The sequence below is a fragment of the Lepisma saccharinum genome, chromosome 2 (assembly GCF_977018435.1).
Source record: "Lepisma saccharinum chromosome 2, izLepSacc3.1, whole genome shotgun sequence".
Lineage (NCBI taxonomy): Eukaryota > Metazoa > Arthropoda > Insecta > Zygentoma > Lepismatidae > Lepisma > Lepisma saccharinum.
In genome coordinates this window covers 30,374,645-30,386,722 of record NC_139230.1, presented here as the reverse complement: position 1 = coordinate 30,386,722, position 12,078 = coordinate 30,374,645, and positions in this window count along the sequence as shown.

Sequence of the window (12,078 nt, the reverse complement as noted above, 5' to 3'; positions counted from 1 at the left end):
AACGCTAATTTCATATGTTTGTTTCGTCAAGATCACACCAACCTCAAGCACGCGTACGATGACTACGTAGGCGGAGACATGAACTACAATCAATTTTCGGAACGCTGCTCTTCTTGCTGGAACAGTGACGATTTCGGATTCGCGACGATCGACATGACGAGGAAACCCAACGACGGAAAATACAGAAACAAAATCAACGACTTTCTAAACGTTGCAACGTTGTGAGAAACGACGTGTATAAATAACGTTATGACGAAACGAAAAATCGAAGACGAAAATCTTAAGCTTCGCGATTACCTCGCGAAACGCTTCAAAGGTTGGAAATCCGAGAATCGCGGATTCTACGAAGAGAAGAAACGTCAAGATCAACCTGTGATCGATGCCATCAGCGATCTAGGTAAAGAAATTAAAGGTGTCACGGAACAAAATAAAAATGTGATCAACGAACTCGTACCACTCGCAGCTAAAAGTTACATTGTACCCACGCCCATTTCGAGCATTCCTTCGACGCCGTTCGAACTGAAGGACGTACCACGACGTCAAGCCATAAGCAGCACGTCTTCGGATAAGATCGAGTTGGGACCTTTGGCACGAGACTACCTGAGCACGGGAAAATTCGACAAGGATGAAGTGTTCGGATTGTATCCGAGCATGGAAACCAACGAGGGTGTGATTTGGAAGATTGGGAAATCGAAAGTCACCTTCGAAGGCAACGACATTAAAGTTAATTTAGGCGAGAAGGATAGTTGGAACAGGTATCCGGGTACGGTGGGACTGTGGGAACTCGTTGCCAAAAAGCAGCCGAAGGATTACACCGACGAAGATTACCAGAGTTACAGGGAAATTCTAATCATGACGGATGCCATGTACCAGAACAACGATGCCTCGCAGAATAGGGTGAAATCCAGCAGCGGCGAGAAGTACAGAAATCTCATCAAACCGATATGGAACGAGGTGAAGAGTGGAAGCGGCGTCAAACGCTACAACACGTTACCCAAAGAATTCGTTTGGGTGGACGACGTGAGGAATCTCGTGGACCGATTGTTGGTGATAGCCGGCGAAGAGAATGCAGGCAATCGTAATTTCTACAACGAGAAGGTTGGCATCGTGGACATGATCAGCACAAAACTTTCCAACTTCATCGTGAACGACGACAAGGGCATAGGTTACCTCATCAAAATTATCAACAACGTGGCCGAAGGAAAGGGACTCGTGAACGACATCATCAACAAGTTACCTTTCGAGATGCATTTACCTGGCTACCAGTACTGCGGACCGGGTACCAAACTCGAGAAAAGATTGGAGAGAGGAGACAAGGGTGTGAATCCGTTGGACGCCGCATGCAAAGATCACGACATCGCTTACAACACCACGCAGACGGATCTGGATGCACGTCACGAAGCAGACAAGAAATTGGAGCGTGCCGCTTTCGAAAGGTTCGTCAGCAGAGACGCATCGCTGGGTGAACGGGTCGCGGCACTGGGCACCACCATCGCCATGAACACGAAACAAAAATTTGGGTGGGGTGTATAAATAAATAACATACAGTAAAAAAAATTATAACAACATGTCTTGTATAACCGACTTACCGCCCGAACTGCTATGCATCATATTCAAACAGGTAGTAAACGGAGATGTTAATAAACTTTTAATCGTAGCGAGATCAACGCCGTATTTTCGCATCCCTTGTGAAATGGCTGTCAAGGACCGTCTTCGGGAGATCAGTGGCATGAGGTGCGGTGATCTCGACACTCTTCTTTCGGCTGCAGGGAAAAAATTAAACGATAGGTTGGATGAACTTCACGAGGCGAGGCAGGGAAGAAGACGATACACGGATGATTGGCGCAAGTCTAAACAGGAGACCGAAGAAATCATCACGCACATCATCGCGTTTTCCGAAGCACGGACTTTCTTCCTCTAACACACACAAAAAAAATCTTCGATACGAATCGTGAAAAAAAATATACATGTCAAAAAAAATGTACGTGTCAAAAAAAATATGAGACAAAAAAATATACGTAAAAAAATGTACATGTCAAAAAAAATTGCAATGGAAAATTTTTTCATCGTCAAAAAAAATTTGTCTCGTCAAAAAAAGTTGACGTGGACATCGTCAGAAAAAAAGTTGCCTTATCGTAAAAATTTTTTATCGTCAAAAAAAATTTGTCACGCCAAAAAAAGTTGACGTGGAAAAATTATCACCGTCAGAAAAAAAGTTGCCTTATCGTAAAAATTTTTTATCGTAAAAAAAAATTTGTCTCGTCAAAAAAAGTTGACGTGGAAAAATTTTCATCGTCAGAAAAAAAAAGTTGCCTTATCGTAAAAATTCTTTATCGTCAAAAAAATGTGTCTCGGCAAAAAAAGTTGACGTGGAAAAATTATCATCGTCAGAAAAAAAAGTTGCCTTATCGTAAAAATTTTTTATCGCCAAAAAAAAAATTGTCTTCAAAAAAAAGTTGACGTGGAAAAATTATCACCGTCAGAAAAAAAGTTGCCTTATCGTAAAAATTTTTTATCGTCAAAAAAATTTGTCACGCCAAAAAAAAGGACGAAAAAATTATCACCGTCAGAAAAAAGTTGCCTTATCGTAAAAATTTTTTATCGTCAAAAAAAATTTGTCTCGTTAAAAAAAGTTGACGTGGAAAAATTATCACCGTCAGAAAAAAAGTTGCCTTATCGTAAAAATTTTTTATCGTCAAAAAAAATTGTCGTCAAAAAAAAGTTGTCAAAAAATGTGCAAGAAAAAAAGTACGTGTTAAAAAAAATGTACCTGTCAAAAAAATGTGAAAAATGTAGGTGTAAAAAAATATACGTGTCAAAAAAAATTGTACGTGTCAAAAAAATGACAAAAAAAAGTTGTCAAAAAAAATGTGCAACAAAAAAAATGTACGTGTCCAAAAAAAATATATGAGAAAAAATATACGTGTCAAAAAAAATGTACAAGACAAAAAATTTACGTGCCAAAAAAAATGTACAAGTTAAAAAAAACCTTGATATTTAAATAACACACATCGTGAAAAAAAATCTACGAGATCAAAAAAAAATTCTTCGGTATATATAAATAACACTGTGAAAAATTTAAAATTCTCTAACACACTGAATTTCTCTTCGATATGACGACTGAAAAAATGAGTGACCTCCAAGCATTAAAACAAATGCTAAATTTGTCAGTAGAGTATGTAAAAATTCAGGAATTGGAAGTCGGCAAACCTTACACGATAACTTCCGGTTCAATTGTTTCTACCCAGTATGGTCCCAAGGTGCGTCTGTTGCTCGACGGACAATACAGTCTATTTTTACCAGATCGATATGCTAACATGTTATCCGACGAGAAGCTATCTATCTTAATCGAGAACAAAACTCGAATCGTGTACAAGGGGACAAAGGAACTTCTTGGTAAGAAAACGAAGCACGTAATAGAATTTGTGTAACGGCTGTGCGGAGTATATAAAATAACATAACTTGAAAAAAAATTACACGAGAGAGGGAAAAAAAATCTCGGAACATACATATATATAAATAACATACCTTGAAAAAAAAATTACACGAGAGAGGGAAACAAAAAAATCTGAGAACATATATATATAAATAACATACCTTGAAAAAAAAAAGTTACACGAGAGGGAAACAAAACAAATCTCAGAACATTTATATATATAAATAACATACCGTGAAAATAACATATAGAGCATCAACATGAAGCCCAAGGGTGTCGTGTACCAGATACCATATTCGAATCTTAAAAATCTAGGTGCCCTCGATGGGTTACTCACCAAGAAACAGCGCGAGAAGAAACGTTCTTGCTTGACCAAAGGACACGGAATGAAATTGCTTCTCAGCACACCTCAATTGAGACGGTTGCAGCGTTCGCGGAAACAGCAAAAGATAGGAGGTTTCATATTCAGCATCCCGGCCATCCTTGCGGCTTTGGGGGCCGTGGGAAGTTTGGCTGGGGGTAGCGCCGCCATCGCGAAAACCGTCATCGACTCGAAAAAGAACAAGGCGGAATTGGAAGAACAGAAACGTCACAACCTGGCCATGGAGAAGAAAGGGGGGAAGGGCGTGATGAAAAAGTTTAAAAAAAAGAAACAGCACTCACCAACCGAGACATTGAATCTCTGATCAAACCGTTACGAATCAAACACTTCAGAGGAGTTTTCATGTCCGACTCGTTACCTTCAACCGTTAAAAATAGAGAATGTGGAGTAGTCAACTTGGACAGTCAAGAAAATCCAGGCACGCATTGGATATGTTACCACAAAAATATTAAAGCATTCGTTTTCGATTCTTTCGGAGGTATTCCACCTACAAATTTAGTTCATTATCTGAAAACGAACAAACCTATATACTACAACGACGAACGCATTCAAAATTTCGGAGACGTGAACTGCGGTCATCTCTGCCTCTCCATGCTCGCGTTTCTCTCTAAAATAAATAAGCCACAGGTGGAAGATTTCCAGAAAGCACTGTGGAATCTAAAGCATCACGATGGGCGTGTTCCATCTCACGAGCGAATCTTCGATCTTGAAACTCACGCTGCACGACGACATCGTCTATCCTAAATCCGTAGCTCTGCGTGCATTCTACAGCATGTACCTCATACCTAACGTCACGCAGCACAACAACAAAATTAGCGTCGGAAGCGAACATATCGTCGTCCCGCCAGGCCAATACAATCTTTCTACTTTGCAAGCTCAGTTACCCAAAGGCACGTACCTTTCTCAAAATTCGGTCACGCACAGAGTGGAAATCGTGTCCGCTACGGAGACCGTGGACCTGGGCACCATGGGAGAACTTTTAGGTTTCGAGAACGACACCAAACTCGAAGCTGGCATCAAGCACGTAGCAACCAACATTCCTAAATTCTTAGCCATAGAGACTCTGAACGTACACTGCAACGTAGCGGAAGGCATGATCACGAAATCTTCGGACGGATTGTTAGGAAGTCACAAGCAGACGGGAATCATAGCCACTTTCAAACCCAGTTCCGAATTCATGGAACCGATCATCTACACACCCTCTTCGCCAATCTATTTTCCAGTATGTCGAAACCGCATAGACGACATAGAGTTGGTGGTGACGAACGAGAAAGGAGAGGTGGTGGATTTCGCAGGTGCAACGACCACGGCCGTCGTGGAGATCAACGTATAATAAATAACACACATAGTGAAAATGGAGCAAATCGAAAGTTACGAATTGCAATCTTTCCCTCCCAACCGTCGCACGTTCGCCAATTTGAACGAAGCGAACAGGGAGATCGAATACGACGTGGACGTAGGGGATGGGTTCGTTCATCCTCACAGAGCGGACCTCTACCTTCAATTCGACGTGGTGAAGAAGGAAAGCGGAGACGCGTTCCCCGCAGCAGCAAATTTGATTCTCGTGGACAACTTCGTGCCTCACCTGTTCTCGCAAGTGGAGGTGAGGAAACACAACACCGTCATCGACAGAATCGATTATCCAGGCATCACGTCGACGGCAGTGGGAACGTTGAAATTATCCAAAACGGACGCAGCATACTATCAAGCGGGGGGGTTCGAAGCGGGGACCAAAATATCGACTAGAAGTCACACGGTGCTCTTTCCCATGCGTCTACTGCCGGGATTCTTCTCGGACTACAAGGAGATCATGTGGAAGGGAGGACTGAGGATCACGTTTCGAAGAGCGGCCAACGACAACGACGCACTGATGCGATACACCAACTTGAACGCCGACGGCACGCCGATAGCCAACACATTACCCGAAGCTGCCAAGTGCGTCATCCGGAGCATGGAGTTGAGAATGCCGATCGTGGAATACGAAACGAACTACGCCCTCAAGTACAAAGCGGAGATCTTGAAGAGTCCAGAGGTGCCGATTCACTTTCACGGTTACCAGTGCGTGCAGAAGATAGCGTCGGGAAGTCACATGGAATTCGACGTGACGACTCAATTCAACAACATACAGTTCGACATGCCAGATTTCGTCATTGTACTTTTTCAGACCGGGCGCGATAACAATCAGGAAAAAGATTCCAGTAAATTCGACGACTGCAAGATCAAGAACGTTTATCTCAAGAATGGCAGGAACGAAGTGTTCCCGCGCGAGAATTACAACCTGGACATGACCAAAGACGATTACCTCAAACTTTACGAAGCGTATTCTGCTTACAAACGCGTGACCGAGGGAAACGTGGACATGTACTACACTCCCAGCGAATTCAAAATCCGCAGGCCGATGTTCGTCATCAACACGACGAAGAGGAAGCAGGTGGTGGTCAACGATCGAACCAACATCAAGATCGTGTGCGAGTTCCACGACGCGCTGCCCGAGGACACCGTGTGCAGCGTCATCCTGGTCGCAGAGAAGTCCTTCGTCCACGACGTGAAGAACGAGAGGGTGACGGAGCAGTTTTAAAAAAAAATTGCCACATACTAAAAAAAAAAATCAACAAGGTTATATAAAATATGTGAAAAAACTTTAAAATATTAAAACAAACAGAATCCCTTGTAGGTTAGTTCGGTGCGTAAATAAAAAAAAATGATAGGTTAAGTTATATCACTTAGGATCGTAAAAAAATTAAAAAATCGTAAGAAAAAAAAGATAGGTTAAGTTATATCACGTAAGATCGTGATATACCTACCAAGTATGAGTGGGAAAAAAGGGAAATTTTACTAAAACATCGCTAAACGCTAAAACATCGACAAAAAATTGTCAAAATATGTCAAAAACTGATATTCAATTGATAAAAAAAGAGGCTACAAATGCATACCTACAAAGTATTGCGTTGAAACGCCTAATATACACTACTTACAACCTTGCATTATCATAAACGTTTCACATCATGGGAAGAATTTACTTTCATTATGATCTTAGTACAGGGGTCCCGTGTTCGAATCACGCCCTGGGCATGGGTGTTCTTTGTGAGTGTCCCTTCATCTATTTCATCATATCATCCTGATCGTCGCGATTAGCCAAAAGTAGCAGAAAGGGGACACTAAAATAACAACAACAAATTAATACAACTTAAATTATCTTAGTGACTTTGGCAAAAAAGAAAAAGAGGTTTTTGTACGAAACTTCTATAGATATTCAGAGACGAAGTGTACGCCCAAATATAATGGAGCATCGGTCGTTCATTACAGTTTTGAAAAGCGACAAACCATTAAAAAATTAATAATTAGCTGACCCCCCCCCCCCCCGCCATTCCCTCTCTTCTTCCCGAACATCAGCACTTAACATTCTCGGAAATTCGCTTATAACTATCACGGATCGAATCCTGTTCTAACAAAATAGCGAACATGTAGTTATAAAGAGGATGTGTGTTTAAGGTAATGCAACACTTCTTAGCTTCAATATGTATCTACAGTAGACTCTGTCTCTGGATTGTGCAGCAAGGCCGCGCATAACGGAAGAGAAGGGGAGAAAGTGAGTTGGCGAAGCAAAGCAGTGCGTGCTGCTGCAAACAGCTGGTAGCGGCACTCACTCCCCCTCTTACGAGTTCATTGGCCGAACCCTCTCAGTCACTACGTGCGCAGAGACTTGTTTTCGTCCACTCGCTCGAGAGATTCCCAGGACAGGGTGTAGTTTACAAACTTTTATCCGCAAATATGCTAGAATGAGATCGTAAAATACCACCACCCTCGGATTTCCGTTTTACAGCTTGAGCAAGAACAGAAAACTTCTCTGGCGCTGTAGTCGAATTTTCAACGCAAGCGAGCGTAGACAATGCAAACAGCTGTTCACCATATAACCCTACCCTTGAGTTGCCAAAATGTGCAGCGTTCAAAACATCGTTGTTGTCTTTACTCAGTGACAAGTGTTTCTCTCATCATGAAGGAGAAAACACTACACAGCCAAAGCAGAGACGTAATATTTAACATTGTTAATTGATTGATTGATTGATTTGGTGTTTTAAGTCCACTTTATGCACAGTAAGGCTAATTGGGACTGGACCTACAGTTTAAAGTGGGATCCGAACCACTATGTGCCTCCACCAGGTATCGAACCCGGGACCCCTAGATTACAAGGCGACGACGTATTTAACATTGTTGAATTCAATATAGGAACACAGGGTGTCTCGGTCGGAAGAGAAGGGGAAACGAGAAAAGAAAATGATGACACTTCACTTTAGTTCGCGAGTTTCCCGGTGTTATTCTCGTCTTGGTCAAGCTGTACTTTACCTTACCTTTCCCTCGCCAGGGAGGAATGTTCCTTCTACCGTCATGTAAATTAAACAAATACTTTTGAATATTAGGAATTTGACTATCAAAATATGTTATCATGCATTACCTAACCTACTCTACCCTACCCTAAATCTAGCATAATTCCGAATCCCATTGGCGTCCCATTTTCAAATTTTGTACAGTTATTGAATAATAGTGCATGTATGACACATTTTTTTGGAAAACATTAAAAGACCCGTTCTTGAGAAAATGGCTACCAAAGGTTTCTTTACAACACCTTCAATTGTTTTTTTAACCTGACATGGATATGCAATATCTCTTGTGAAAGAGCCCTTCAAGACCTTTCCAACGCTGTCCGAATCACTTGTATAGGTGACCTGGTTGCCGAAATATTGCAAATTAAAGTTAACAAGATGTTGGAAAAAATTGTCAAAATCGCATAGTTTGCAACACTGTAATGTCGAAAATACAAAAGATATGGATCTGCAGCTTTGCATATTTTTCTACCTGAAGTGGCCCTTTTAGTATGACAAATTTCAAATTAATCAAAATATGTGAGGTTGAAAAGTGCCTCTTCACTTGTTGATTTCACATGGAATGCCCCTAATAGATGATTCAGCACAATGAGTTTATGCACAATTTACACTAAAATTATGTCTATGTTCTATCTGAGGTAGCGTTATAACACATTGGTTTGATCGCATCATGACAAGTACAATATTTTATTTACCTGCAGGTTTTTTTTTTTTTTTACCTTGTGTTGACAAGGATCAATAATGAATTGATAAAATAGGTGAACGAACAAAACCATGAAGCATTAATGCCTTACTCGGAATTTGAACCCGGAGACACCAGCTTTCCATGCAGTACTGGACTACGGAAACCAGATTGTTAGGTAGAAGCGAAACTACATCAAATCAAAGCAGTATACAGTTGGAAAGAGTAATCAAATAGCATGGTCCCCCCCGCCCGCCCCGCTTTGTACAGCGGGAGAGAACGTGAGAACATCAACAGGTGTTGTCACCGCTTTTGGTCTCTCTAGAGCTTCAAATATTGATCACTCCTTCCTCCCATCAAATGGTAATATATATCCTCTTTTGCTGTCATATTCCCCATTCAATGAGCTTAAGGGGGAGGTTTTCATATTTGTTTACTTCTATATATCCTTGTTAGGTGCGAGAAAATGCATCAGGAATTGATATCACACTGCAGGCATTGCATTCAGTGAGAAAACTATTCAATAGAAGCACAAAGAACAGGACAAGGAAAACGTGTAAAAAAAATTTAAAAAAATTGTTCTGGGAAGTAGGGGCGCTCACAAAGTGGTTTATGGACGTAGGTTCAGTTCATGAAACATTGGGGTGGAGGGGGTCCTACGATAGGGAAATTTCACTGAATAAACGATTCGGTTTTGGACAGAAATTACTACGCTGTCAATTAATAGTCACTCCTCTTTAGTTATAGCTGTGGCTAGGATTTCGATGCATTTGCATCTATTTTTTGGAAAGCCCAATACATTGCTCAGGTAGATAGATATTGATGGGTTTCATAGCAAAAGAAACCAAACAAAGCATCTTTGATGGAGCATTTCTTTGCATTTTTTGATGATTTTGCAGGACATTGCATTTTTAGGGGATTTCATGGCATTTTAGTGCATTTTTAAACAATTTTTAAACATTATTTTTGTGTTTTCATGAGGAAAAGGACATTTCTTACTCTTTTTGATTATTTTCTTAAAAAGCAACCCACTTGTTTCTTGCCACTACGAAGGTTTCAGAACAATCTTTGTTCCAGGAAATCTGGTAAATCTTTCCCTCTGGAATAAAGAGACCCAGTGAAAGAAGTGACTTTGAAAAATGTTCATGGGAAAGTGGGAAAGGAAGTAGCCAAGAAAATTATTCTGGTTTTGAACGAAAATGAAGGGTTTAGTACGCTGTTCAATTGCTGATGTTTTGTCTGGAGATTTTCTTTCTACTGGAGAACCACCAAGGGTTTGTAAGCTGGTGTCATAGTTTACTTCAAGTAAGCTCCTCAAGTATTGGTAGAAGTGGAAAGGAGCCTTTCAATGTTCAAGTCATTATTAAGAATCAGTCGGCAGACATTTTGCTTTGACACACCTACTTAAGTTGTTAGTAGCATATTGCAAATGCAGGACTGGTCAATGAACACGTACTTTTGTGGTAAGAGAGCATTTTTGAAATTTTATAGAGCAAGTTGGCGGGGGGAACAGTACCCATATTGATATTTAATAACAAACTGTCAATAGTATTGTGAATGTATATTTGTGGGGCAAGTGTTACTCTTTAATACATTAAATCCATAAATTAAATGGGGTGCAAGGGCTGATCCTGTCCAAAGGCAGCCAAATGTCAACATCTCTTTCACGTAGTCCACCTTGGACTGCATTTCGCAGACTAACGAAGCTCTGGCGTCTAGACTCACAGCCAGTATTATCCTCTGCGGGACTTGTGTTATGCCCATGTGTGTTTGTAGTTGTCCTTTCATCAAGTTCATCTTATCGCTATTCATCCTCATCTTCGCGATTAATCAAAAGTGGCAGCAAAGCAAAGTAAAATCAACGCAATTAATCAGTCACTGCATACGATCACTTGGGAAAATATATACAACGCGATGATCTGTTTTTAATTACATAATTGCTGTTGGTAACTTGAGGTGAATCGCGACAATATCATGGGAACATTTGTGTGCAAGAGACATAAGCACGAGATTTCCAACTTCGAAAGCGAAGGTGCTAGGAAACCACTTGGCATGCGGTGATGTAACCATGGAAAGTTTTCGAGTGATCCGTAGTCACAGCGAAATTCCGCAGAATGCGAGTTCGACTTGCAAAAGGTTAAAAGGGAACAGTCGCTAATTTCCTTTGTAGTTATTGTTCCACGTGCCAACATCATGATTAAACACCATGAACTTCACACTTAATACGACATACTTCTCTAGTTCTCGGCGAAAGATTGCACTATTTGCAAGTGCTTTTGTGGCAGTGCGTGTCGAATTCTTTCATCCAAAAATATTTGTGATTGAAGTTTTCTTATTTTACGTTGTCTTTCAGCCTCTTTTGGGTAATCGCAGACGTTAGGATGAAATGAAGATATGATATCGATGAAGGGACACTCACAACGCTAGACTGTATTTTGCAGACTAACGAGGCTCTGGCGCCTGGACCTGCATCTAGGAGAATCTCTGAGGGACTTGCGATGTGTCGTCCATGTGTGCGTGTTTCATCTATCACATCGAATCACCATTCATCTCCATCCATCGTCGCGATTAGTCAAAAGTTGAAGAAAAGCGACAATAAATAACCTAATTCAATCAATGCCCGTATCCAGGACAGAGCTCGAACCTAGAACCTTCGGTGTAGAGCTCGTGAGTCGACCGTTCGCGTAGGCTCGGTGTATACATAATTTGTGTGAGTGTGTGTGTGTGTGTGTGTGTGTGTGTATAATTTTATCTGAAATTAAATCGTATACATAAATCACTGTTACGGAGACACTGAAGGTAGAATCTTGAGCCTCCGACCTTCCAATTACATATCCGAACCTACCTCTGCCTCGTTGTTTGTGTCCTAATTGCGAACAGTCCTGATTGCGAACACAGGAACGTGAGAAATAATTCCATGTCCTAATGGGGCTGTTCACTGCCAAACTTTTCCGCTAGAGAGGAAATACACAAACATGTACGGACGTTGAAAATATTAATATTCCGCTGTGTGGTTGCAGGGTGTAATGTGTCAAGTGGCGCAGAAATACGTACTACTTTCAGTTTTTAATTCGTAAAAAAATAGTGGTATGCATGATAAAAAAGCAAGAATCAAGCTCATTTTGTTAATCTGTAGATTTCGATGTACTATGTAACCAAATTTATTTCAGGGTGCGGAAACCACAAACGAGATATA